This window comes from Phacochoerus africanus, chromosome 6 (genome assembly GCF_016906955.1).
Source record: "Phacochoerus africanus isolate WHEZ1 chromosome 6, ROS_Pafr_v1, whole genome shotgun sequence".
Taxonomy (NCBI): domain Eukaryota; kingdom Metazoa; phylum Chordata; class Mammalia; order Artiodactyla; family Suidae; genus Phacochoerus; species Phacochoerus africanus.
The window spans coordinates 1,700,892-1,728,770 of NC_062549.1; the positions used below are offsets into that span (position 1 = coordinate 1,700,892).

Consider the following 27,879-nt stretch of genomic DNA (forward strand, 5'->3'; position numbering starts at 1 on the left):
CCTCGAACAAAACAGGTCCTGGAGGTAGGGACAAACAGGGACCCGGCGGCAGTGCTGATCTGCTCACGGGATTTGAGCGGGGAGAGGGGGGCTGTTATGAGCCAGGGCAATGATGGCTGGGGGGCAGAGTGGAAGCGTTAACTGCTCTCTCTGGGTGCAGCTGGGAAGGGTCAGGCTGGTCTCCTGGAGAAGCTGACCTGGGCGCCAGAGTGCAGGGCATGGGCAAGCAGGGCAGAGGGAGTGACACTCACTGCAGACCGGGAGACCCCAGCACAACCACGCAGAAGCCTTAGGCTTCCCCGGTCAGAGCCAGCATTTTGGGGGTCGGCTTTAGTGGGCGCTGCATGGAGGCTCCTTCTGAAGACCCGGCAGGCACTCAGGAGGGTGCAGGGCAGTGGAACAGACGGATGCCCTGTGGGGGCTGCAGCAGCTCCTTCCGTCGGCTCTTCCTCTGGGGGTCTCTTCAGCGTTCTCCTTACCCTCGCCTGTCGGGCTCCCGGCTCTTCCAGGAGAAGGTCCTTGTGGAGGCGGCCGTCTCTCCCGCTTCTCCGGGTGCTAACCCACCTGGTCCGCAGCCAGGGGCAGCCGTCCACCCGCTGTGTACGTGGCAAGCAGAGTCTGAGGGCGGTCGTCCTGGAGAAGGGGTCCTTCGCTGTCCCTCCCTGTTTTCGCACTCCGCTCCCGCTGAGGGTGGGGCACGGCCCGACCACTGGGCTCTCGGGCGGACGCCCCTCGGTGCCAAAGCTGTGGAGTGCGGGGCTGACCCGGCCTACGCGCCTGCGGGCGCGGAGCACCGCGTGGGGTCCGCTGGGCACTGCCTCTTCTGGTAGTGCTCAGCCGCCCTCGGGCCCCGTGTCCGGGCCGCTAGCGCGCAGGCCTCCCGCGTCCTTGCTCCGGCCGCCCGGGCCCCGCACGGGCACTGCGCCGCCCCGGCTCTGCCTCCCGGGCCGTGAGATCCCGTCCGCCCCGCGCACTCAGCCTTCACCTTCCAAGTCGCCCCGTTCCACAGAGAGGAAGACTGAGGCTCGGGGGTGAGAGTGGGCCGGCCATCTCACGGGCCCGGCAAGGCGGCCGGAGCGGCTCGGGCCAGCCCGGGCGGCCAGGACCGCGCGTCCTAAGTGGTCCTGCGGCCCGCGGCCCAGGGAGCCGGCTGAAGCGCCCGCGGGGAGAGGGCTTTGTGTCCCCGCCGGCCGCCTTCCCAGGCCGTTTCCCCGCCCCCGCGGGGCACTATGGGACTTGTAGTCCCAGGGCGCACGTCGACCCCGGCGCGACCGCGGCTCGGCGGCCATTGGCTGGCGCGAGGCGCCGGGGCCGACGGGACCGGCGGCGGGTTGCTACGCAGCGCTCGCCCGCGCGGGAGGAGCGTCACGTGATGTTTGGGTGCAGGCTCCGCCCCCCGTGCCGCCCCTCCCGCCGAGAGTGCACCGAGCGCGCCCGCGAGCCGCCCAGGCCCAGGTGAGGCGGCGGCGGCGCGCGGCGGGGCTGGGCCGGCGGGGGCGGGCCGGCTAGACGAAGCGGACTCGGCCAGGAGGGCGCGCGGCCCCGGGCCCCGGGCGCCTGGGGTCGGGGCCGGGGTCGGAAAGGGTGCGCCGGGCCTGCGCGGGCCGGGGGCGGGGCGGGGCGGGCCTGCCTTGGGAGGGGTGTGGCCTAGGGTTTCGGGGGCGGGGCTCCGCGGGAGGGGCGGGGCAGTCGGGGAGCCCCGCTTTGGGGTTCCACAGAGGGCACCCGCGGCGGGTCTCCCCGCAGCTGTCGGCACGCTCGCCCTGAGGTCGCTGTGCCCAGCAGATGGGCGCCAGGGATGGTCCTCATCACCAGCGGGGGGAAGGCAGCCCTCAAGGGAGAGCCGGCCCCACGCGCCTCCCTGTCCTGCCTTCCTGCTCTTCCTCCACGTTCGGCTTAAAACGTCCCCCTTGGGCACCGAAGGGGCGGGGTGGGCGGGGTGGGCTCCCGTCCTTCCAGCTTCCAGCTGACCCTGAGCTGTGCTGCTCCCGCTGGAGCCTCCCAGGGGCCTGCTGTTGGGAGACTCACGTTTCACCTCTCCCTTGCCCTGGGGGCTCTGTGTGCCCGGCGGCTGCTAGCCGCGTGTGGCGCACACACGTGGTACATTGCGGTCCGGGCTGTGTGGGTCGGGCAGCTGGCGTAGCTGGGTCTGCTCCCTTGGGTCACACCTGGCTCCTCTTGCCTTCTCACCTGCCGTCCTCACCTGCCCCCCTCCTGTCGTTGTCTTGGCTCCTGGTGGGAAGGCAGCTCTCTCTCCTCCCAGGGGGCTCGCCTCACTTTCCCCACCATCCTCGCCTAGTGCTGCCCTGCTTCAGGTTCCTTCTCTTTTCTTGCCCGTCACTTCGTGTCCTGTCGCTGCCACTTGTTTGCCTGTTTTCTGCTTTATTTTTGGTCCTCCTGAGACAAGGGTTGGGAGTTTTCTTCACTACAGCCCCTCTATCCTCAAGGAGAGACAAAGGTAAAGTCTTGTCGGTACTGGAGTGTTTGGGGCTGTTAACATGGTACTTTTGTGTGGCTCAGCCTCATACACTGCAAGTCCTCAGTAGAAAGCCAGGGCAGCAAATGCCGGCCCAGGAGCCCCGTTGTGACCCTAGCGACTAAGGGAGACTGGCAGTCCAAGAAGACTTCCTGGAGGAGGTGAAGCTTCCTGGGCCACCTGCATATTCCTCTCCTCCTGTCGGCCTGTTGGCCCTGATTGTATCCAGGCCACCGTCCCCTCTGGCGCTCCTCTGCAGGCCCTGAGTGGGGGCCTAGGCCCAGGCACTGCCCTCTGGGGGTTTGGGGGCTCGTGGGCAGACAGGAGCCCTGAGTTCCTTCCTGCAGAGTGAAGGCCTGGATCTGGTTCCTGCTCCCGCCCCAGCCACCTTCTGCAACGTGCTCCGGGTGCCCCAGCTGAGCACAAGGCCTTATTTCTGCGCCTCCCGTGTCTTCTGTCACCAGCACGGGAACGCCGGTGCCTTCCGCTGGGAATGCCTTGAGCCCCCGATGTGTCTTTGGAAGCTTTCCTGTCCCCCATGTCCCGGGTCAAGACACACGCGTTTATGCCCGGGGCACACGCAGCACGTGGTCCTTCTTGTGTTACCAAAAGGTTCGTGGCTCTGACTGGTGTGGGGAGGCAGGAACCAGTGGCCAAGGCTCAGACTGTTTTAGGGTGCACAGGCGGATCTGTGGCTACTGCGTTGTTTTGGTTGTGGTTTTTGTGGCAAGTGGCTGTTAACCTGGCTGGCTTCGTCCTGCTGTCATTCTCTCTGTTCTTTGAGGTGTGATCTGTGCCGTCCAGATGCACTCGGGGCTCGCCTTGCGCTGTGAGCGGTCAGTGATGGGGCTTGGAGGGCGCTCCTACCGTGTGTGGCTACGGGTGGGGGGGCTTGGGTGCCGGCGGGGCCTGAGCTGAGCGTTCGTCTGGGAGTGTGGGAAGGCGGCGTTCCAGGCAGTGGCAGAGCTGAGGAGGCTGGCCCCTGGCAGGCGGGTCTGACCGGGGCCAGGCCGCTGCGGGTCTAGGGAGGCAAGTTGAGGCCTGGGTTTGGTGCTGAGCCGGGAAGGGCCCAGGGCCGCGTGAAGAGAGGCCTGGGGACAGGGCTGTGGGGAACAGGGACCAGGGGTCTGAGGTTTGGGCTGGTCACACTCGGGCTGTGGCTGGAGGGGCCACTGACTGCCCTGAGTCTAGGCTGTCGGCGGCCCCTGGGCTTGGTGTCGTGTGGCCGGGTCCACAGTAGTGGCAGCAGTGCTGTAGCCCTCTTGCACAGTGATTGCTGGTCGGGGCGAGCGGGGCCTTTCTGGGGACTGGGGTGGCCAGCCCTCCCCGAGATGGACACCGGAGAGCAGGCCGGGCGGCCGTTCGGCCCGTGGGTCCCCAGCTTGGCGCTCCTGCTCGATAGCCCTTTATTGTTTTCCTTAACTGGGTGGCTGCAAGAGTGTCGTGTGTTCTGCAGGTGACTGCCCCGAGGCAAGGACGGGGACCCAGCCCTGCCTGTGTCAGCGTCCTGGGAGGGACGGCGAGGTCTCACGGACACGGCGTTGACGTGTCTTAGCTGTGGGGTCCTGACCCGGTCCGTCATCAGCACGCCCCTGAGCGCGGCCCTTTCTCATCCTGCCTCCTCTGGGCCTTTTGGAGATGCCGCTCCTGTGGGCGCCAGAGGGAGCCTGGGAGGGGGTGTGGTCTCCCTTCGTCTGAGCAACCCCCTTTCCCAGAGGGCTCACCCCGGCCTGCTTTTGCGGGGGATGAGTGGGGAGAGAAGAACTGACCCTTGTCACCGTCTTTGTATCGTCACCCTAACGGTCGCCACTGTTTGTGGCACCTTAGAATCTGCCAGCACCTACTTGTTCCTTGTATTCTTCAGCTCAGGGCTTCTTCGGGGGTCACAGGCCCGTAAGTGACCGGCCAGGATTTGAACCCAGGGCTCTGGCTCTAGGCCGCACCCAGCCCGCTGCTGCCTCCCCTCCACCCCTTCCTGCCCTGCTGCTTCTGGGAGGAAGATGCTTCCGCACCGGCAGGTGCCCCGGGAGCGGGGGACCATCGCTGTGAGATTATGGTCGTGGGCCTCGACCCCGACTCCTCTGCGCCACGAGCTGGTGTCCCGGGGGGGCCTGGGAGGACTCGGCTGGGGGCCGGGCTGCCGCTTGCTTCCCTGTTGCCGCGGGTCCGGATGAGGGGCGGAGGGAGCTCGCCGTTGGCCGTGGATCCTGTCCCAGACCTGGGGGAAGACGTCCAGTCGTCTTGGCACGCAGTTTTAGGGCTTTGGGACCAGATGCCGTGCCCGGCCGCCTGTGTGTCCGCGTCTGTGTGTCCTGTTGCCTGAGCCAGACCTTGGGTGTGGTCTGAGGGCCGCAGACGTCGCTGCCCCGGCTCAGAGGCTGGATGCTGGGGTGCGGGTGACGGGGAGGAGAGTGGGGTGTCGTCGGGGGAGATGGGGGCAGGCCCGGCACGGCAGGGGCCCCGGCAGGGGCACCGGGGCTCTGCTCAGGGTTGGTGCCAGTGCAGCCCCGCCTCCCGCCCCGCCGCCTCCGGCTGCCCGCCTCCCGGAGCCCTCGTCCGTTCTTGCCAAGCAGCCGCCCGGAACCAGTCTCTCCCCCACTGAAAGAGCACAGCGCCATGGCCTCCTTCCTGGGCTCGGCCGCCCCTCTGGCTCAGGCTTTTAGCAGCGGTGCTAACGAGGAGCTGGATGCCCGCCTGGGGCATGACCTCCTTCCCCTGCTGCCTCGCCCCGCCGGGCGCTAGGGAGCGCGGGCGGCGGGCCTGGGAGGCCGCCCCTGTGTCTTCTGGGTCCCGGGCTTCCTCCTGGACCCCCTGGACCCGCTCTCGGTGTCCCGGGGCCCTGCTGGCGTGTCTCGGGCCAGCCTCTCTGCCCGGCACCCATCTGCAGCACCGGCCGCTCCCACACTTGACCGTCACAGCCCTCGCGGTTTGACCTGAACTCTTTGCAGCCTCTGGTCAGCCTGCTGGGCTCGCTCCCCGGCTGTCCAGGCCTGCTGTCCGGGGTCGGCTCGGCTGCTCCTCTGGCTGGAACGCACAGGCTCCAATGGTGACCTCCCCTGACGGGTCGAGGCTCAGGTCCCTGCTGCCGTGGAAGCGTGCCCTGTCCTCAGGGGCTTGGCCCAGGGTGGGCAGGGGCTGCGGAGGGATGGCAGCCTCGTGGCCTTGTGGTCATTTGCTTGGCGTTCAGGATCCCGTGTAGTCTTCTAGGGCCCTGTCTTTTCTGTCTTTGTGGCCCCAGCACAGGAAGAGCACACCGTGCTGGCAAGCACAGCTATTGGAAAGAGCTTTTTCTCAGCCTGTAGCCCTGTGTTCTGGGCATAGGGTGTGCTGGGGTCCGGGGCATCTCCAGGTGAGGGGCCCAAATAGGGGTGGGGGGCCGGCTGTGAGCAAGTGCTTTGCATGTGTGCCCTGACTCCTTAGAGCAGAAGGGAAGTGGCAGTTTGCAGAGAGCGGGTTACAGCTGCTGGGGGCTTGGTTGCGTGGAGACTGAGTCTTCTGGGGCCCTGCAGGTGGATGGCACGTGGGGTGGCCGTGGCGCCAAGTGGAGGGTGTGGGGGTTTTGGTGCTGCTCATCAGAGCAGGGAAGTGGGACCGTCCTTTCCTCCTGAGGCCGTTTTCCCAAGGCCACAGAGCGCAGGGCGGCTGGGAGTAGGACCTGGCACGTTCGGCCCTAGGTCTGGGCTTTGCACGCTGCTGCCGCACCCTGGGCTGGGGAGAGCTGCTGGACCAGTGTTTGCAGGGCTCCTGGAACTGGAGGGGCCCTAGTCACCCCTGCTGCCTGCAACTCTGCTCACATGGACCTTCCGAGGACTGTTGTGTGTGAGGAATTGGTTTTGTAGCTGGTCCAGCCCTGTTTTACATACGGGGAGGCAGAGCCCAGAGGTGCCTGCTGCCGTAGGGGTCAGCCTTGCCCTGCCTCCTTCTGCCTGGTGGCATGTGCCGCTGCCCACCCATGGGCGGGGTTGGAGGCCAGTGTGTGGGGGCACAGGCAGCCTGAGGGTTCTGTCTCATGGGCTAGGAGGGCCAGCTGGGCAGGCGTGATGTCCGGCAGCAGGTGCAGCCACAGATGTGAGTGGATGGGCGGGAGTCCCGGTGGCATGGGGTAGGTCTTGCTGTGTGGTAAGAGTGTCCCGCGGGTGCCCGCACCTTAAGCCTTGGGCAGCTTCGCGCCTTTGGAAGCCTGCCTTTCCTGCCTGGACTCCCCCTTTCCTCTGCGACCCCCTTGTGCTCAGAGAGGTTGGGCCCTGCGGTGGCTCACGTCCCTTTTGGTTCCAGCATTTCAGGAGGCGGGCGCTTGGGAAACCAGAGCAGGTTGCATATGTCCTGTGCTCTGTCCACCTGGTGCCCTCGGGCATGGAGACTGACAGCGCAGTGCCTTTTTGAAAGGTTAGTAAACTTTATTTTTTGAGACACGTGCACCTGTAGGAAGTAATTCCGAGCCTCCGGTGAACCTTGACCGGTTTCCCCAAACATGGCATCTCGCGGGACTGGAGCGGCGTCGCATCTGGGTACCGCCATGGGTGCCGTCAGACCACGGGCTGCTTCTGCCCTTGCCCGCTCCGCTGAGCTCCCGGGCAGCCCCCGCCTGTCCTTTCTCATGCCGTTTCCAGACGGTTAGGCACGCGGAATCACAGAGCCCCGGGGACTGGCTCTTTTCATTTGGCGAATCCCCCGAGAGTCCCCAAGGTTGTCAGGTGCATCTGGAGTGTGTTTCTTTTCATCGCGGAGCCCTGTTTTTCCCTTTTCTGTCGCAAGTCCTATCATAACAGATTTCTTCTGCCCCTTGGTTTTTGTTTTTCCCCCCAAACGTCCTGGGGGTTTTTCTGCGTCCGTGCAGAGAGCTTTTCTTTTTCTTGTTGACACCTGTAGGATGTCTCAGGCATGGCTGTATCAGAATCGATTGAATCGCCTTCCGTCGGTGGAAACTCGGATTTTTTTCCATCCTCGCCTGCTGCAGAACCAGGGGCCCGTTCGTGTGTCTTTTGGGGTTCCTCGCCTGCTGCAGAACCAGGGGCCTGTTCGTGTGTCTTTTGGGGTGTGTTTGTAGGAGATGTGCTCTGGCTGCCAGGGCTGGATCCGAAGACACCCTCTCCTCCTGAGACCCACGCTGCAGGTCCTGCAGAGGGATCCGCACGGGCGCCCCTCCCCGGGCCCTCCCCCGGGACGCGTCTGCATCTTGTCCTTTATTCTGAATGAGTTGGCATCGTTTTATATGTCACAGAGCCATTTGTGTTCTCTCTGTGAGCCTTCTGTTCCTTGGCTTTGTTCATGTTTTAGGAGCTGCGATGGGATTTCGCGTAGATCGTGGCCATGAGCTCTTTGAGTGGCAGCTGTGTCGAGGGCACTCGCTGCCGCCTTCCCTTGTCCTGGCAGTTTTGTCACGTGGCAGCTTTCCTGCCGTGGAGTCTGTCAACTTTCACGTGTGGCCTTTGGATTTTGAGTCCTAGTGAACAGAGGCTTCCTTCTTCAAGTTGAAAAAGAAATGCTGTGTTTTTCCTTGTTTTCCTGGATTTCCTTTTTATTTATTTATTTATTTTTTGTCTCTTTGCTATTTCTTGGGCCGCTCCCGCAGCATGTGGGGGTTCCCAGGCTAGGGGTCGAATCGGAGCTGCAGCTGCCAGCCTACGCCAGAGCCACAGCAACGCAGGATCCGAGCCGCATCTGCAACCTACACCACAGCTCAGGGCAACGCCGGATCCTTAACCCACTGAGCAAGGGCAGGGATCGAACCCACAACCTCATGGTTCCTAGTCGGATTCGTTAACCACTGCACCACGACGGGAACTCCATGGATTTCCTTTTAAAGTTTTTGTTCACTTGTCTTTTATCCTGGCGCATGTGTGCGCTATGGGTTTGATCGTACTTTTTTCCAGATGTCGTACCAGCAGGTCTGATCCAAGTTATTGCTACTGGTTTTAGGTTCCAGCTTAGTCATGCTCTAAATTGCCATTTGTACCTAGATTTTTGTTTTGTTTGTTGGCCACGCCCACTGCTTGTGGATGTTCCTGGACCAGGGATTGAACCTGTGCCGTTGTAGTGACAACTTAGTCCTTAAGCCACCGAGGGGCTCCTGTACTTAGACTTTAAAGTAATGCGTTTGTCGTGAGAGGCAGACGTGGCAGGACGGACGGCCTTCGTGGGTGGCAGGGGTGCTGTGTGCTGCTGACCAGGGAGGCGCCCGCAGCGCCCCGGAGCCGCGTCGTCCGACTTCACCCAGGCTTTCTGCCGGTGGGTCAGCGGCCCCTCATTGCCCGGCCCCCACCCGGCCAGCCGTGTCCCACCCTGGCTGCCTGAACTGGCCGTTTTCTGTTTTCTGTCCCTCGTGTGGATGGAGTCGTGCGGTGCTCGTCCTGTGACTGCTTATTTCACTGACACAGTGTCCACAAGGTCCATCCGTGCTGGCGCCTAGGCTGCAGGTTTTCCTCCTGTTCAGGGCTGAGTGGTACTCCTTTGCACCGGGAGCCACATCTGTCCCATCCCTCTGCACGCCGGCCCTCGCTTCTCTCTGTGTCTCGGCTCCTGTGAGTCACGCTGCAGTGACTGTGGGCGGAAGAGGTGGCTCTTCGAGGTCTTAGTTTTAAATGCTCAGAGGTGGGATTGCTGGATGGCATGGTAGGTTTTTGTATTTTTGGTCTTTTTAGGGCTGCGTCTGTGGTATGTGGAGGTTCCCAGGCTAGGGGTCCAATCGGAGCTGCAGGCGCCGGCCTACACCCCAGCCACAGCAACGCCAGATCGGAGCCGCGTCTGTGACCTACACCACAGCTCATGGCAACGCTGGATCCTTCACCCACGGAGCAAGGCCAGGGACCAAACCCACAACCTCATGGTTCCTAGTCGGATTCGTTAACCACTGCGCCGCGACGGGAACTCCTTTTTGTCTTTAGCAGTTTTATTTGTAGTTTTGGAGGAAGCGTCATACTGTCTTCCGTGGGCTGTGCCATTGGCATTCCCACCGTCGCTTTACAGGGCTTCAGTCTTTCCACATCCTTACTGGTGTGGGGTTGGAATTGGGTTAAAGGAACTTAGGGAGAATGACGTCGTGATGCCATGGGATCTTCCTAACGGGCTTCCTCTTCCCAATGCGTAGGTGGCCTGCAGTGTTTTCAGGTTTTCTTTACTTGGAGGCGTTTCCTCCTTTTTAGCGTTCCTGCCAGGGGTCTCTTCTTCTGCGTCATCCTGTTTGGACACTCGTGCATGAATACTCTGCATTTCTTGGTCACTTTGTCCCCTGCGTTCTCCGGGTATCCAGTCACGGCGGCTGCGCATCCTGGGAGTTAGCCTTCCCCGTGCTGGCTTTTCTGTTCTGGCTTCCTCCTGTTGCTTAGCTGTGTGGACTAACCCTTCAGGGCGGTGGGCAGCAGGCGCGTCTGTGTCGGGCACCTCCTCAGGGGCTCTGGGGCGTCCCCGTTGGGCAGATGTTGCTGTGGAGTGAGCTTGGCGCCTTCTGCATGTCAAGGAAGAGCCTTGCCCATCGTCCTGTCCGTTGAATTGAGTGTCTCATTCTTACAAATTCTTAAAAATCAAGAGTCCCTGTTGGACGTTCCCACGTGGCACAGCGGACTGAGGATCTGGCTTTGGCGCAGGTTGCAGCTGTGACGCACGGTCCATCCCTGGCCCAGGAACTTCCACCTGCTGCAATTGCAGCAAAAAAAACAAACAAAAAGACAAACAAACAAAATCATTGTTGAATTTGGTCAGTTCCTTTTCTAGGAGTTCCCACCACAGTGGGTTAAAGATGCAGCATTGTCTCTGTGGTGGCCCAGGTCCCTGCTGCGGAGAGGGTTCGATCCCTGGCCCCGCACAGTGGGCCGAGGATCAGCGTTGCCGCAGCTGGGGTGTCGGGGGCAGCTGCCGCTCGGAGTGGATCCCTGGCCCAGGAACTTTCACATGCCCCAGCCAAAAAAAAAAAAAAAAAAAATCGCCTGTAGGATCATCATGTGGCTTTGCCCCCTAGAGTGTCGCCTGTCCGTTCAGTGGCGGCGATGCGGTGTCCGGTGTCCCGTCGTGACCGCAGGCTGCGGGGCTGCCGCGGACCCCTCGGGCTCTTTGCTTGAGCGTCGGAGCTGTTGGTCCTGAGGCAGCACGGCCTCGCCTTTTCTTTTTGGTGTGTGGGCTTTTTCTTGTCTTTTTAGGGCCGCACCCGCGGCGTATGGAGGTTCCCAGGCCAGGGGTTGAATCGGAGCTGCAGCTGCTGGTCTATCCCACAGCCACAGCCACGCCAGATCCGAGCCGCATCTGTGACCTGTGCAGCAGCGTGTGGCAACCCCGGATTCTTGACCCGCCGCGGAGGCCAGGGCCCAAACCCGGATCCTCACGGATACCGGTCGGGGCCTCATCCTGCCGAGCCGTCCTAGGAACTCTCTCGCGTGGGCTTCTTTTTAAAGACGATTTTGGTATCAGTGTGGCACTTGCTTCATGAAAATAGCGTAGCCCTCTTCTGCCTGATGCCTTCTCTCGGGTAGCTCAAGAGCCTTGAATTACTTGTCTCTCAAGGGGTGGCAGCGTTTGTGAAACTCCTGGGCGCTGGTACTTTTAAGCCCTTTATATTTTGTTTTAGTTTTGTTTTTATCTCGAGGAAGAAAGTCCTTTAAAATGCGTCTCTTTTGGGAGTCAGTTTGACAAATCGCATTTTCCTAGACAATTGCGTTTCATCCAGGTTGCCACGTTTATTCATATGGACTTGAGTGCAATCCTCTCTCGCTGGTCTCTTACATTTTTGGCCGCTGGGGTTCTTTTCCTCTTGCTTTCTCCCTCTTGTGCCCTGGTTGCCTCAGGTCGTCATTTCCATTGTGTTGTTTTTATTTTTCTTCAAAGGTTCACCTTGTGGATACTGTTTATTAAATTCATTATCCTTTTTTCTTGATTCTGAATGCATTGCTTTTTGCTTATAGTTAATCATTGCTTTTGCCTTTTCTCCCTTTATCTCATCATCCTTTTCCCTAGGTGTTTTTATGCTTGATTAATTTGTTTCTGTTCTTTTCAGAAAAGTGCTCAGTATTTAAAGGCTGTTCCTTAAGTTCTGATAGTGTGCGTTCTCCTTATCAGTGCTGTTGGGAGGTGCTGTAATTTGGTTTGTCGTCTCTTTTTTGGTCTAGGAGTTGTGTAGGAGCAGCTTTAAAAAGCATCTTTTGATTTCTCGATTTTGTTGTTCTGCCTTTAATTACATTTTGATCAGAGAATGTTGATGATTCTCTTTTGAACTTTTTGAGTTTTATGAGGTTTTACTTGTGGGTCTAACATGGAGCCACTTTTTCGTTCTCATTCCACAGGTGCTTGAGAAGAAGCTCGGTTTTCTTTCTTTCTTTTTTTTTTTTTTTGCTTTTTAGGGCCGCACCCGCGGCATGTGGGGGTTCCCAGGCTAGGGCTCGAATCGGAGCTACCGCTGCCAGCCTGCACCAGAGCCACAGCCACTCCAGATCCGAGCCGCATCTGCGACCTACACTACAGCTCACGGCAACGCCAGGTCCTTAACCCACGGAGCGAGGCCAGGGATCGAACTTGTGTCCTCATGGTTCCTGGTCAGATTGGTTTCCGCGGCGCCATGACGGGAACTCCGAAGCTCGGTTCTGTTTGGGGGGGACAGCGGTCCATGTATATGCCAGTCAGCTACCCAGACCCATGTCCTGTGTCACGTGTGTCTCGGTTTCTGTCCCCCTGCTCTGCTGTGGACCAAGAGAAGGAGCCGCAGACCCGCCCAGGGCCCCTTTCAGTCCGTGTCTGCCGTGCCCCTGGCCGCGGGCTGCCCCGGTTCCGCGCTCCCTCTGCTCCTGGGCGGCGCCCTCTGTCTCGACCCCATGCTGCCTGGCTTGGGGGTCACGGCGCGTTGTCCCCGCTTGCCTGGTGGCCCTTCGTCGTCCTGCCCATCACCCCGTGCCCCTTCTGTCCGCGTACACGTTAGGTGGCTTGGCTTCGCGATTCAGTCTGAGGTCTTTTCTCCTTCGCCTTGAGAAGTGAAGCGCATTTGGGTTAATTGAGAGGTCAAGTGTATTTGATGTTCGTTCTGTCGTATTTGGGCACATGTGTGTAGATTTAAAAAATCGTGTCCTGTGTGGTGTGTTTACTTATTAGGAAAAGCCTGCGGAGGTCCTGTGGTGTCAGGAGCGTGTGTCTCTGTCCTACAGGTGCCTTCGTAATACCATGTCAGGAGGTGCCCCCCGCGTTCCGCGGGGGCCGCTTTTCACTACCCTCTGTGTCAGCGGAGTCCTGTGTCCCCTGTCCCCCGGCCCCAGCCCCTCCCCCCGGCTCTGTCGCACTCTGCTCGCGGGGGCCTGGGCGTGTGCTCCGTGTCACATGGCGGACAGGGGCTTTGAAGGTGCAGAGTTACCTTGAAGGAAAGGGATGCTCCCGGATTTAGCTCGGGGAGCTCAGTGTAAGTACAGGAGCCCTTGAACCCAGAGAACTCTCTCCAGCGAGAAGCGAGAGCCACGGGGCAGAGGGACGTCACGGAGACCCAGGATTGAGAGGGGTTTGCCCCGTAGGGCTGTGGGCAGGGCCCGGAGAGGGGCCTCTGGGAGCTGGGGTTGACCAGCCGGCCAGTGGCAGGGGACCAGTGCCTGAGCCGCGTGGCCGCCGGGCCCTGGGCTAAGGCCGAGCGCGTCCAGCAGGTTTGTGTGGCTCGGCTGCCACATGTGTGGCGACTCGGTACGGCGGCGACACGAAGCGGGTACACCCTTGGGCGTCGCTACGCAACTGACACGGCTTGTTTTCCTCCTCCCGGCACCTCATTTTGGTCAAATAGGACCTTTCTCAGTGTCTGTCTTTGTCCTGTCACACGTGCCGCTGCTTCTGTAGGGAAATGTCAGCTGTAAATGATATCCCTGGACCCCGAGCTCTCCCCGATGAGGCCATGAGCTCATGTTTCTGCCTCGCCTTTTCTCCCTTCCCCGCCGCGTTTTCGCGAGTCGGGTCCTGTCTCTGTGGTCAGGGCGCTGTGCCGTTGGCCTCTGCGCTCCAGCCTCACGTTTGTCTCAGTCTTGCACCTGCAGGGAAATGCGCTGGGGGCTCGCCGACGGCCCTCGGGGTCGTGTTTCTTCCGCCGGCCTTGGACAGGCTGGGGTGGCCTGCAGGTGCAAGACTCATGGGATCGGTGGCTCCCAGAAGCTGCGTGTTGTTCAAAACTGGGTGTCCGGGCTTGGAGGACGGTCTGCCTGCTGGTGACACCTGGGGCTCGGACCGTCACTCCTTGAGCCTCTTGCAGGGCTCATGTGCTGTCGTCTGGTTCTGAGGGTTGCTTTGGGGAACTCTGAGGCCAGCGTGGCTCTTCCTCCCTCCCCGAATGGCTGAACTTCTTTCTTCCCACTTCGGTGTGTTCACTTTCCTGCTTTCTGTCCCTCCGGGATGCTTTTCCCCCGAGGGGTGTTTTCTGCCTTAGACTCTTGGCAGTTTTGTCTTCACGTCTGGAACCCTCTTCCAGCTTAGGCTTACCTTCTGCCGTGCGTCCGTCTCCCGGGTGAGTTCTCGCAGTTCCGCTTTGTGGGGCCAAGGCTCGGATTGCTTCTGGGCCCAGGGCGGGCTGCTCGCCATCTGCTTCCAGGAGGGGTCTTTGCGCCCTTTTCTGGCCCCCACCCCCACCCCGTGGCATCTCTGAATCAAGGCTGGGCCACTTCCCCTTCGCCGATCTTTTTGAAAAATGTTAACATCCTTTTTTGCGTGTGCGATAACATACACAGAGCAGGCAGTTGAACCTTCTCACTGTTTAGAGATGCAGAGCCCTGTGGCGTGAGGTTCCTTTGTGTCGCGCAGCCATCCTCCCAGCCTGAAGCTCTGTCCCCACGGGGCCCTCACTCCCGGGCCCGCCCCACCTCCCCTCTGTCTCCGCGGGTTTGATGACCCTAGAGACCTCGTGGGAGTGGCACCCTGCGGCTCTGTCGTCTCGTGATTAGCTTATGTCACTCAGCAGAGGTCTTCCCGGCTCGTCAGTGTCGAAGCGGGGCTCAGAGTGCGCCTCCTTTTGGGGCTGGTTGAAGGCGTCGTTGCCCGGACGCCCCGCGGTGCCTCTCCGTCCGTCCGTCCATGAGTCCGTCCCCGCGCTGGGTCGTGTCCACTTCTTAGCCGTTGTGAAGAGTGCCGCTCTGAAGGCGGTGGGAGCTGTCTCTTCGGGACCCGCCTTCTGATCCTTTGGGTGTGTTCTGGGAAATGGGATTTCCGGATCCTACGGGTATTCTGGTTTCACCTTTTTTTTCTTTTTTGAGAAACTGCCATCCTGTTTCCACAGCAGCTGTACCATTTGGCATTCCCATCAGCAGTGCCAAGGGTTCCCGTATCTCCACCTCCTCCCAAATCGCTGTTTTCTTTTTCTTTCTGGATAGAAATCTTCCAGGTGGGGTGAGGTGGCCTCAGGGGAGTTTTGACTTGCATTTCCCCGACCATCAGTCACGTGGAGCATGGTTCCAGGTGCTTACCTTCTTTGGAGAAACGTCTGCTCGGCTCCTGTGCCCACTTTTTCACGGGGTGTTTGTTGTGCTCGTTGTCGATGCGTCTTAGGAGTTCTTGTTATACTGCGGAGAGCACCAGATACACCTTGCAAATGCCCTCTCCCATCCTGTGAGTCGCCTTTTCTCACTGTTGATAGGGTACTTTGGTGCACAAAAGTTTTAAATTTTGATGAAGTCCGATTTATCTATTTTTCTTCCCTGCGCTTTTAGTGTCATACCTAAAAAATCATTGCCAAATCCAATGTCCAGATGTTTCCTCCTATGTTTTCTTCTAAGAGTTTTGTAGTTTTACTTCTTTGGGTCTTTGATCCATTTTTGCCTTTATTTTTTTTTTACCGTGTAAGGTAAGTGTCCAACTTCACTTTTTTGCGTGTTTTTGCATCCAGTTTCCTCAGTGCCGTTTGTTCCAAAGACAGTCCTTACCCCGTTGAATGGTTTTAGGAGTCTGGGCGAAAATCATTTGCCCGCATACGTGAGCACTTATTCTGGGCTCTGTTCCCCTCTGTTGGGCTGTGTGTCTGTCTTTATGCCAGTGCCACACCGTTTTGATTACTGTAGCTTTTGTAGTGAGTTTTGAAACCAGGAAGTATGATGCCTCCAACTTTGGTCTTTTTCAGAATTGCTTTAGCTCTTTCAGAATTTTATTGGTCAATCTGGGATAAATCTTTTTTTCCTGGATCAACCCTTTGTAAGAGTCCTGCCCCCTTTTCTGATTGAGGTGGGGATGGGGACCTCGAGGCCAGTGGCTTTCAGGGGCTGTGGCCCTCCGTGCTGGCACGGAGGCAGGCTGCTTGCTGCAGTCCCACCTCCTCTGCCACCTGAGCCAGGTTGACTTGGCAGAAGGTCCTGCTGCTCAGGGGCGTGGTGAAGAGGGCTGAGGTCCAGGTCGGCCCAAGATGCTCCTGCACGTGCTTCCCAAGGTCTGACCGCTGCCCCGTGTTCCCTGCCCCTCGTGACCTCCACGCTACGTCCACCCATTTCCACCCGCTCTAGGTGGCCCTTCCCTGCCTTGGGGCCTGTGAATTGTCTTTATTTCCTACTGTCTCTGAATAGGAGGCGCAAGCTTTAAGTTTTTGGTGGCTTTTTAAAAAATTTTCTTTTTGTTTGCTTTTCAAGACCACACGAGCGGCATATGGAAGTTTGGCCGCTTCCCAGGCCAGGGATCAAACCCGAGCCACAGCTGCAACCAGAGCCACAGCAGTGACACCACCAGATCCTTAACCGGCTGACATGACGGAACTCCTTGGGTTTTCTGTTTATTTGGGTAGTCATTCTCGTTGTCTTAGTGTGATTTCTAGAAGGAAAGAGGAGGAGACTTGCTAGCGTGGGCAGCCACCTTTATACCCGTCTGTCATCTCCTGGAGCCGTGGGGATGGAGAGGGGGTGCCTGGTCCAGATGCCTGTTCTGGTGCCCGCGTTTCCTAGGGGCTCGGTAAGCACTGCGAGGGAGTTAACCACACACCTGCTCTGAGCTGCCATTACAGGAGGGCCGCCGGCTCTGCAGGGTTGAGCCCCAGGCTGGGGGAAGGCAGACCCACCAAGTCCTGAGTGGGGCACGGGTGAGGCCGGCCACGTGGGCTGGGGCCCCTTGCGCTCAGCACCGCGGACAGCGCCAAGGGCCAGGCCTGCATCTTGCAGCCCATCCCGCCCGTGGACACCGCCTCCTGCAGGCCTTGGGGTGAGCAACTGGAGGCACCTGGCAGTCGGCACCAGTGGGTGGGTGGCAGGCGGTCGGGGAGGGGCTGCCAGGCGTTGCTCTGGGTCGGGTGAGGGCAAGGGCTTTCTCCAGGGCCTTCCCGCTGGGTCTGCACTTTCAGCTCCAGCCCACGTCTCCTGCCTGAACTCTGGGCAGTGACACTTGGGATTTAACTCTTGCAGCTGTGGGAAGGGCCCCCCCCATCTTCCTGTCGCTGCCCCCTCCTGTGGGAGGAGGGTTGCTCTCCTCAGCCAGTTGACTTGCTCAGGTTTCTCCCCTCAAAGCAACAGACAGACGGCAAGCTGTCCCCAGCGCTGCCCCGTCAGCATCCCTTCATCCCATCATCTGCGAGAGAGAAGGGCTGGTGGCTCCTGGGAGGACAGGGCTGCCGCAGAGGGTCGGCCTGGCGATGCCGCCACTGGGGGGCTGAGGGGTGGCTGTGCTGCTGGAGGTTTCCTGGTGGTAGAATTGTGTTGCTGGTGGTGCAGCCTCTGGCCGGTGGTGTGATGTGACGGTGAGGCTGGGGCAGAGCTGCACCCTGGATGCCTGGGTGGTGATGGTACCTGCCAGAAGGCGGCTCAGCCCCCGCCATCTCCCCACGCCCTCTGTACTCGCCCAGCTTCGGTGAGCGTGGCCCATCTTGGCCCCGGACAGTGAGGGTCTGTGGGGCCGAGCCGCCTCCCCGCAGGGAGAAGGAGCTCTGGGTGTGGGGCTCAGGAAGGCTGTGCCGCTAGGATCGAGGCTTCAGCTGCGTGCTCACCCACTTTCCCTGTGATGGGTGGGCATAGCAGTGCCCTCAGCCAGCCTGTCCTCTGGACATGGCAGGTACATGGCAGCACTTCGGCCCCATGGCTGCCCACAGAGGGGTGGGGACAGTCCTGGGGCCTCTGCTGTCTTGCTGGATGGCTGTTGCCGTCCTTCCCTTGCTGGCCTCTGTTGGGGGAGCTGGGCTGTGACACCCGGGCATGGCCTGAGCTCCAGCCTTGATGCCGCTGCTCTGACCAGGCCACGGCCAAGGGGGGCGGGACCAGCAGGGGCCTCAGCCAGAGGTGGGCCTGGGTCTGGATCCCACCAACGGGGCTCACTGGGCAAGGTCCTAACGTCGCCGAGCTGAGAAGTGTGACAGCAGAGGCCGCCTCCGTGCCATTACTGCAGCGGTGGCCGTGGGCGGGGAGTAAGGGCCTGGGCTGTCTGGCGACAGGGACGGGCTTCCCTCCCGAGCGGGCCATGCCCGAGAGAATGGGGCCCCGGCTCCCCCTCCGGCCCTGATCCTCCTCCATCCACCTCACGGCCCCCAGAAGTCTTGGGGCGTGAGGGGAGCTTGACTCCCGGCCCCGTGCAGCCGTGTGGATCGGCCGCCACCCTGCCCTCGTGGCCCAGGCTCCTTGGCTGCCACCGTCTGGGCGAGGCCTGCTGTGCGCGGTGTGGCCGGGGCGGCCGTAGAGCCCAGGCCTGGGGAAGGACCACCTGCCGGCCTGTGCCTCAGCCCGGGAACGCCGGCTGGCCTGAGGGACCACATCCATCTCCGTTCCTCCTGATGCCAGAGTGACGTGCGTGCCTGGCCGAGAGCTTGGGCCCCGAGCCGGCTCATCCGCCTGCGGCCGGCCGAGCAGCCGTGCGGTGCCGCCGTCACTCGGAGCTGTCGGTCACACGCTCCACAGCCCGCGCGCAGAGCACAGCGTGGTGGGGTTTCGTCTCGTTGCGGCCTCGTGCAGCCGTGACCGCTGTCCGGTTCCAGGACTTTTTCACCCGCGGGGGGGAACCCCGTGCCCTGGCCCCCGCTCCCACTCCCGCCTCTGGCCTGTGCGCGGGGCCGTCCACGTCCTGCCTGGGGTGGGTGGGGGGGTCGGTCCTGATGGTTCCCCTGGACCCGACACCACGTCCTCCGTGGGGGCTGCTTCCCCGGGAGCGTTTCCTTCCCGCGCTGGTGTGCGCGGGCAGTGGGCCCGGGGTGTGCTCCCAGGAGCTTCCCCGTCCTCTTGCTGCCGTCTGAGCCCCATGAGCGCTGCCTTCTCTGGGGCTTCGCAAGAACACTGTCGCGTGGGGGGCTCTGTTTTAAGGACCCGTGGTGCAGTGCGGTGACAGTGTCTGCTCAGTTCTGCGCAGTGCGGTGACCCGTCCCCCACACACGCTCTTCTTCCTGTTCCTTTGTGTCGCGTCTGTCCCCGGAGACCGGAGGGCGTCCCCTGCGCTCTGCAGCGGGACCTCGCCGTCGGTCTGTCCTACGAGCCGGAGGACCCGCTGGCCCCGTGGGGCTCTTTGCTCTGGCTTCTCACCCTTGACCTCAGGATTCTGACGTCCTGCCCGCGCGGACGGGTGGACCCGCGTGTCCCTTCTTTTGTGTGCGTCTGGGCTGGTGTCAGGTTGGGTGACGGGGTGCAGGTGGGTGTGTCTATGAGAAACCTCTGAGCGGTTCCCCCGAGTGGGGGTGCCTCTGTGCCTGCAGCCGGGACGCTCGCTCTTCGGGGGGGGGGGGGGGGCTGCGTCCAGTGGTTTTCTAGTGGCGTTTTTTACCTTCGCACCGAGTGTGAGCCTTTCCCCCCCAAGCAAATTTGTGCTAAGTCACCGCATCATACTCTATCCGTGGCATGTAGTCACTGCTTCACCTCCGGCTGTTTGGTGGTTTCGAGCTTTTTGTTTTTCATTTTGTCGTGTTTCTGGCTTCGGAGCACGTCCTGCCTGCTGACTTGGAGCAGAATTCTTGGGTGCAGGGTGGCTGCCTTCTGTGGATGAGTTTGCAGGGGCCGGTGCTGCTCGGTACCCCAGGGGGTGTGTGTGAGGCTAGGCGGCAGGCGGCACCAGCCTCTGCGCCTCCACCCCTGTCCACAGTGGACCCTGGGGTGCACTCGGCTGCAGGACCGCCCCTGTGTGCTCTGGAGGCCAAGCTCCTGAACGTGGGCCCCGCCTTTCCACTCGTCCTGTCACCTGCCTGGGGATGGGGGCTGGGGAGCGCTTGGTGTTTGGGTGCTGGCTCCTCTGTGGGTTCCGTCCTGTGTCGGTCTGTCTAGCTGAGCAGTCTGATGGGAGACGAGCTGCAGGGACCTCCCCAGAGCTCCCTCTGTGGCCTAGCCAGTTCGCTCTGTCTCAGGGCCTCCCCCCACCCCATTTCCCACTGTTTTCATCAGAGAGAACCCTGCAGGGCCTGAATTCACAGACTTCCCACTTCTAACGTGATGTGCTTGGAAGCCAGTCCCCAGTGCCTGAGCTTTCACTTCCCTGAATTCTGTAGCTAAGGTTTTGGGGAGACCTGTGCCTTTGCGTGTTCAGAGGAGGCCAGACGGGCTCTTGCGTTTTGCTTTGTCATCACGCGGGTTGTGTTCCACTGCCTGTGTGTCGCGGCCTCCCCCGTCCCTGCCTGGAGGGGTCTCGTCCCTGCTGGGCTGCGATGGCTCAGCCCAGGTTCTTTGGCGCTGGAGCCCCGGCCCAGCAGGTGGCTGGCGGGTTCCCGGGCTGGTCCTCTGCCAGGTCCCTCCTTGGTCTGCCCAGCTTCCCTTTGCCTGGCCTGGGACAGACCCTGGGCTGGCCGGTGGAAGGGAGCGGGGCTCAGTGCTGCTCTGCCGTGTGGCCTCCTGCAGGGGCCGGGGCAGGTCCTGGGGGCTGTGGCTGATACAGTACAGGCCGGAGCCCTGAGGCCACCCGGGGCCTGCTGCAGGATGGCAGTCACGTCGTCCTCAGGGCTCACGTCCCGGGCGAGTGATGGGTGAGGTGTCCGGGCGGGGCCTCCGCGTGTCACCGCCTCCCACCGGGTGGACGCTTGCCTGGTGTCCAGCCGTGTGAACCGGGCCAGGCGTTGGCTCGCAGGGCCCTGAGGCCTGCCCGGCAGTCCTTTGAAGGCGCCTGTGCCCAGCCTCCGCCTGCTCCCATGGCTGGGTGTGCGCCCTGCGGCTCCTTCAAAGCCCAGATGGTTTCCTGCTCCCGGGCTCTCACTCAGCCAGGCTGCTCCAGGTGCCGGCCCTCCTCGCCTCCTCTCGGGGCTGGGGGGGCTTGGGTCTCAGCAGGCTGACGCGGGGGGTGTCGGGCAAGTGCTGGGTGGGGACGGGCAGGTGCCCGGAGGGGCAGAGGCCGCGTGGCCTTGGTGAGTAGGTGTCCGCTTGGCCCCAGGTGGCGGGGCAGGAAGGGCAGGGAGTGGCAGGAGCTCGGGTTTGCGGGGCCCTCTGATGCGGTTCCCGTACCCCACGCTCCACAGCCTTGGGGGCCGTGCGTGGTCGAGCCCCGTTCGGGAGGAGGAGGCCAGGGCCGTGGGTCTCCTTTGTGGGTTTGTCCTCGAGTCCTCTAAGGAGGCTCTGCGGGCGCAGGTCGGAGAGGACCTCTTTTCTCGGCTGCTTTTGTGTCTCTTCTCTGTGGGCAGCACAGTCCCTTTGGCGTGTGCTGCTTTATGCTGTGCGGTGCCCTCCATGTGCCCACGCGGCTGTGCACATCTGCCAGCTTCTCAGGGTTTCCTGAGAAGCCCTCTGACGTGTGATGTGCCCCTTAGGGTGCCTGGTCTGCAGGTCTAGCTGCAGATCTTGTTCCGTGGTTGGTTCTTGGTTTTAGATATGGGGACGTGCTGCCGGTTGTTAGAGCAGCTCTGTCCAGCTGTCACTCGCGTGCCCTGAAGCCCGCCCGTCGGCTGAGTTTCCAGCGTCTTCGCAGAGCTGTGGCTCCCTCACTGCATCCAAGCCAGGGACGTTTCACCCCCTGGAAGAAGCCCCAGGTCCCTTGGCAGCCTCTCTTGCCCGCTGCCCGCATCCCGTCGCCTGCCCGCCTGTGGTGGACATGTCACATCGATGGCCTCGCACGCGTGGCCTCTGTGTCTGGCAGTGGCGTCTCCCAGTTCTCATCCACATTGTGGCAGCAGTGGCACCTCCTTGTCTGGGACTCTTGGGCCCGGGAAGGGGTGCTTTGCCTTGCGGTGCGTTCGGCCGTTTCCCGTGGGAGCTCCCTGGGCGCGTCCGGGGGTCAGGTGCTCGCGGGCGTCCGGTCGCCGTGGGAGAAGGGATGTCTTTGTGAGGAGGGGGGGCCAGCGGAGGGCAGCTTTCCCCGTGGTCCGTGCTCCCTCCTTCTCTGCCGTGTTTTAAAGCTGCTGCGCCGAGCTTTGCCCATCTCGCCCGAGCTCCCTTCCTGGCCGCCCCGTCTTGTTTTGCTCTGGTGGCGGGAGCGCTGTCCCCTGCTGGCTCCTTGGGTGCAGGAGGGCTCCTGCTCTCTGCACGTGGATTTTAAACCCTGCTTCTCGGCCAGAGTCTTCACTTCTGGACTTCTCACCCTGTCTCTAGGTCTCCCAGCTACTGTCGTGCCCTTGGCAGCCAGCATCGACCCTGCTTCTGCTTCCCGGGTCTCGCTGGCCTCGCCAGCTGCCCCGGAGCAGGGCTGGGCGCCTCTGCCCTCTCCTGGCGCTCTGAGGACCGCTTTCAGGGCGACCCTGTCAATAGATGCTCGTTTTAGGATTAAAAGGTGTCCCCCTTTTCAGGAAGACACGTGAGGCTTTCCACCAGGAGTGTGGCTGCTGCTGCTTTCAGCTTCTGTGGAGAAACTCAACAAATGCCCTTCCTTTCCGCCTGTTAACCTGGCATCACGTTAATAGGGTCCTTAATGCCGAATGTGCCCCATGTTCCTGGAGAAACAACTCGGGTTTGAAGTTTGTTTCTTAGCCTCTTGCTTGGTGTTCCGGTATCAGTATTCACAGCCAATACCTGTGTGTGACTTTCTCTTTGGGGGGCTGCCTCCAGGCTTCTGGATCCTTGTCACACGGGCTTCAGGAGCGATCGGGGTTTTCCTGCGTCGTCAACACTCTGGAATAATTTATGGAGCTCTGGGTCTGTTTGGCTTGGAAACGTGGCAGAATTCCCCTGCAAAACCATCTGGTCCTGGTGTTTTTGTGGGGCGCTTTTTATGAGAACGGTTTTTGTGTCTTTGAGCCAACTCTGTCCGTCGAAGCTTTCTGTCTCTGCGGGTCTCTTTGGGTGAGCTTCATTTTCCCAGGGGCTTATGCATCTCATCCGCGAGTTGCAGTTTTATCTGCGTAGGATTTGAAAGTAGAGTCTTAGCGAGTCCTGAACTTTTTTGTTTGAGGGATTTGCCTCCCTTTTCATTCCTTATGTTGCGCATTTGTGCTTCTTCCTTCTTTTTGGGCTGAGTTAGCTCTTGGTTGTCTTTTTTATTAGTGCATTTTAATTTTCCTTTTTCTTTTTTTGTCTTTTGCCTTTTCTAGGTCTGCACCCGTGGCATATGGAGGTTCCCAGGCGAGGGCTCGAATCGGAGCTGTGGCCACCAGCCTACACCAGAGCCACAGCAACGCGGGATCCGAGCCGCGTCTGCGACCTCCACCACAGCTCACGGCAACACCGGATCCTTAACCCACTGAGTGAGGCCAGGGGTCGAACCCGCAACCTCGTGGCTCCTCGTCGGATTTGTTTCCGCTGCGCCACGGCAGGAGCGCCTATCAGTCCTTTTTGGAAAGCGGGTCGATCGCACAGCAGAAACTGGCACAACATTGGAAATCGACTCTGATGAAAGTGGATCCTCTGGAATAAATTAGGTCTCTTGTTTTTCCGTTTCCTACCTCACTAACGTCACCAGCTTTTATTTATGCTGCTGCTCTCCTCGTGCCACCTTTGCCTCTTTTGGGCTCTCTTTCCAACCTTTTGCACGAAGAGCGAAGTCCGTTTGACTCCATTTTTTCTGCGAAACGTCGTGTGATCCTCTCATTACTGCTTTAAACGTGTCTTACTGATTTTCCCACGTGGTGTCTTCAGTCTGCGTTTGTTTAGGCGTCTCACCCTTTGGTGCGTATTTTTCCGTTTTTCTCCAAGAGTCGTTTCTTCTTTTAGGAACCGGAGGAACTTGGTGGTTTCCTGCCGCTGCCGCGGGGCCCCAGTCCTGGGGTCCTGGTGGCTTGGCCGCTCGGGGGCCCAGCCCACCAGCCCGCCTGCCCCCCCCCCGCCCCCGGCTTGTTTGCTTTCCTGTCTCTCCATCGTCGCTTCCTTTGTTTTTGTAGTTTTCAGTGTCCGGTCTTTGCCCTTAAATTTATCCCTGCTCGAGTCTCAGATTCGATCCCTGGCCTGGGAACTTGCCTGTGCGGCAGGCGCGGCCGGAAAAACCCACCTGGGCTTTGAGGGAGACCAGGGCCTCCCCGGTGCCTCCACCCTCCCGGGCTGCGCTGGCTGCCCGTCGTCCTCAGGGCCCCTGTGACCCCGGACGGCTTCTCTGCGCAACCGTCCGGGTGGGGTGCTGGGCGCGACCAGCCGCGGGGCCTGTGTGCTGCCTGCCTGCGCCTTTCATCCCGGGGTCTCCAGGCTGGTGTGGCTTCCAGGGGGTCCTCCATCTGCAGCCACTCGGGTGAACCGTGGGTAGCGGTCAGTGGGGGAGGCCTGGGTCCAGCTCGGGGGCCGTGTGCGGCCGACGCACGTGTGCCCTGTGCCCTCGGTGGGCAGCAGCCTGGGCCCCTCAGCGTCCACCTAGAGCAGCGTGGGCGGGACTGGGCAGCGCTGTTGCCTCCCATGTCGCTCTTGGCCTCCAGGCCACGCAGCCCAGGGCTTCCTGTCTGCACCCCCCCACACCCCCCCAGCCAGGGGGCATGGGGGTGGAGTCGAGCACAGAGCCCCCCAGGAGGGCGCAGGACCAGGGCACGAAGGCAGCCGCAGCAGGAGGGCTTGGGCGGGGGGGGGCGGGGGGGGGCTGCCAGCATCCCTTCTGTTCTGCCAGCCCTGCCTCCACACGGAGCTGGCGCTGAGGAGGCCCTGCCAGGCCTGCTGGGTGGTGACCACCGCATCCCACAGTCCCACTGCCCTGCCCTGCCCTCTCCTTGTTGAGGGTCAGTGGGGGGCGGTGGGGGGGAGGACAGAGGATCTCTGAGCAGTGGCACAGCATCTCCTGGAAGCGCAGCCCCCAGCCTGGCCTTGCGTGTCCCTCCTGGTCTCACTGTGTGTTTGGGGTGGGCTGCAGCCCCCGACACCCATCTGTGGTACCTGGAGAGCCGGATGGACCGGGGTTGTGCTTGGGGCGGGGGAAGAAGAGCGAGGGAGGGGTGAGCCCTGGGGCTGATGCAGAGCACGGAGAGAAGCGGGACGCGGGGCTGAAGGACAGGGACCAGGAGGTGCTGGGTTGGAAATTGGAGGGCCCATGGCCAGAGCTTGGGCCACAGGGGTGAGGTCCCCAGGGCTGTCAGCAGTGACAAGGTCTGGGTGTGAGTGGGGAGCACGAGGTTCTGGAGAGGGGTGGACGCTGCCAGGACCTCCTGTGGCTGCCGGCCCCCCCCCGCCCCCGCCATGGACGCCCCCTGCAGGTGCTGAGGCGTCTCCTAGAGGATGCAGGCCCGGGCCTCAGCAAGGCTGGTGCACCTCCCCTGCGGGCTTGTGGTCCGACGGCTGCCTGCTCCTCCCCCGGCCCCACATTCCCCCTGGGCTGGGTGGTCCTGAGCCCCCCTTCCATGGGTGTGGGGCCACAGGCCTGGGAGACTCGGCCGTGTTAGCCTCTGGGACTTGTGGGCATTAGGGTGGGAGCACGGGTGCAGGGGGGCCCCGGAAGTGTGGGCCCAGGTGCTGTGAGGGTGCCCTTCTCCACATGCCTCCTCCTGCTTGACTCCTCCCCACTCCCGCCACCCCCGCTGCTTCCCGGTACCTCCTGCAGGGAGGAGACTGGGTCCTGGCTGGGGACGGGGCCCCAGGGCTGGTGGGGCAGACTCAGGACTGGGCCCCGTGAGGCCGGCAGAGGCATCGGGCGTCAGGCGGGGAGGGTGCCTGCGCCCAGGGAGGCCTCACAGAGGCGCCAGTGGGAGGAGGCGCTGGGCAGGGAGCAGCTCTTACCTGTGGGGTCCCCGCACCCCTCCTGCTCTGGGCTCTGGGCACGTCTCCTGGTCAGCACAGGCCTTCCGGAGGCTGAGGGCAGGAGGAGGCAGGGAGAACCGGTCCTGCTCCTGCCTCTGGCCTGCGGGGCTCCCCTCCGGCCTCCAGCCCAGGCTGTCTCAGCACTGCTGCTGTCCCCATGTCACCACTCCTGAAGGCCACTGACCGATGCCTCGCTCTGAGCCTCTGAGGGCGGGCGTGCTGCCCCATTCAAAGGTGCGAGAACAGGACCGGGTGTGAAGTGACGTCCCTACCTGAGGAGGACCTGTGCCCCCCAGCTTAGTGGGGGCGGGCCCATCCTGGGTGCCCCAGTCCGGACAGTCCCGGTCCTTGTCTGCTGGGAGGCTCGGCTGGTCTTGGAGGTTCCCTGCCCCCGAGAGCCCCAGGCCGGCCGAGGTCACGTCCTGCGTGGGAGCCTGTCCAGGGCAGAGCTGGCCCTGCTGCAGCCTCAGCACTGGCCCTGGAGCCCGGGTCATTGGAGCCCAGCCCGAGCCGTGTCCAGGCGTGCCCTCCGCTGGCGTCCAGTGGTGTCCTGCCGCCCGGCCGCCCCTTCCTCCTGGGCCTGGGGCTTTGTCCTGCGGGCAGGACTGCATGGCTGGGGCGTTCTCTGGCACCCACACTTCCTCTGGGGCCTCAGGGACAGGATCTGGGCCGTATGGAGACAGACGGCTCCCTTCAGGCTGCTGAGGGGGCAGGTGCCCAGGGAAGCGCCTGGCGCCAGAGCCAGCCAGGGACACGAGGCCAGAGGAGGCTGGCAGTGCCGGGGGCGGTGGCGGAAGGCGCTCAGTAGGCGGCCTCCCTGGGAGCAGGCGTGGCTCCTTTGGCCTCTGCCCGGGGCTGTTCCTGGGCACCGCGGCCCCACAGCATGCCCAGCCCTCTGGCCTGGCTTGGCCGCAGCTTCCGCCTGCCTGCTGGGCTGCCGGCAGCTCCTGAAGCCTTTGTCCGTCACTCCCTCCCTCTGCTCTTCTGGCTTCGGTCACCTGCTGTCTGCCCTCACCGGTTGGGGATACCTCGGGGAGAAGCGAGGGCGTGAACTGGCTGCGGGTGGATGGCGGGAGCAGCAGGGAGGAGGCCGAGGGCACAGCCAGGCCGCAGGGCACGTGGGGAGCCTGGGGATTTGGGTGGGCAGCTGCGAGCTCTGCGGCCCCTCTTGGGCTCCCAGCCGTGGCGGACAGGGCCACCAGGCTCCAGGCCCAGAGCCCTGGCCGGGTGGCACCGAGCAGCAGGCAGAGGACGCCCTGGCGTTTCGTGTTCCTGGACCGCATCCTCCAGCCGGGTGGCTCTGGGGGCCCAGCAGTGGGATGGCCTCTGTCTCTGGTCCCTGAGCAGGTTAGATGAGGTGGGGCTGGGGTCTTCCCTCTTTCCCGCCTTGGTGGACCATGCCTGCCCACGACCACTCCCCTGATGGCCCTCCCGCCCGCCCCGGCGCCAGCCCCTCTGCCCGCCCGCCCGCCCCGGCGCCAGCCCCTCTGCCCGCCCGCCCGCCCCGGCGCCAGCCCCTCTGCCCGCCCTCGCCCCTGAAACAGCAGGTGCTCTTCACCGCACCACCCCCGACCTTCCAGTTGCCCACCTGAGGCCCGCCTGTGGGTCCTGGGGCTGGAGGGCCCCAGTGCCCCCCCGCCTCTGCCACGTGCTCTAGGTGGCCGTGGGGCTCTTAACCTGCTGTCCCTGCCATCTTCCCTGGCTGCCCTGCCCCTCCCAGCTGTGGCTTGGTCACCTTCTCGCTGCTCCTGACTCAGGTCCCGTTTGAGCCGCTGCCTGGGGGCTCTGGCTGGGCCCCTGGGTCTGTGGAAGCTCCTGGTGGAGGCCGGGTTGCAGGATAGTCCAGCTGAGTCTGTTCAGTGCTCAGGTCCCCGAGGCCAGGCCCTTGTCCGCAGTGGACACTGCGCCTGGTACACAGGAGGTCACAGTGGGGCCTGTGGAACTGGGCCGAGTCCTCCTGGGTCCCTGCGCTGGACAAGGCTGGCGATTCTCTGGGGCCGCCTTTCAGAGCTTCGAGGAGACGCCGGGTCCCCGCCCGGATCTCGTCTGCTCAAGGCAGACACCCCTGCAGCCGCCGCTATTTCCAGGCTCATCTCTCTGGATGATGATTTCACTGGAGTTTTGCAAATGAAGGTTTAATATTTTAGACTTATACACGCATGAAGTTTAGAAACTAGACGAGCAATCTGCGGTTAATTAAGAAAAAGGTCCCCCCCCACCCGACTCAGCTGCTTTCTGGTTCTTCCAGAGGTCGTTGACCTGCTCTGAATGTCGCGCCTGTGTTGCTGCTGCTTGATTTCTCTCAGCGCTTCGACAGCGTTTCTTGGCGTGTAAGGTGAGTTCTCTTTGCCGCCCTCTCACCTGCACCCGCGCCTCCTCGCACCTTGGGCTCCCTGCCTTTTGCCGCGGCGTCCTCTGCCCTCCTGCTCGGGCAGGCGGCGCCTGCTGATTCTGGAAGCTCTCCTGGTCTCA

General features: G+C 62.0%; 1 protein-coding gene across 7 annotated transcripts in view; it reads left to right on the forward strand.

Annotated features, from left to right (window-relative positions):
- The first annotated feature begins 1,363 nt into the window (after positions 1-1,363).
- The window catches only part of TSNARE1 (t-SNARE domain containing 1), an 84,353-nt gene continuing 57,837 nt past the window's right edge, over positions 1,364-27,879 (forward strand). For 6 of the 7 annotated variants that reach the window (XR_007135374.1, XM_047783134.1, XM_047783137.1 and 3 more), the window contains exons 1-2: positions 1,364-1,455; positions 27,656-27,742. The gene's annotated coding sequence lies outside the window, so the exon portion shown is untranslated. Of the gene's footprint in view, positions 1,456-26,923; positions 27,541-27,655; positions 27,743-27,879 lie in introns of those variants that run through there. The other variant, XM_047783135.1, reaches the window with a different exon arrangement.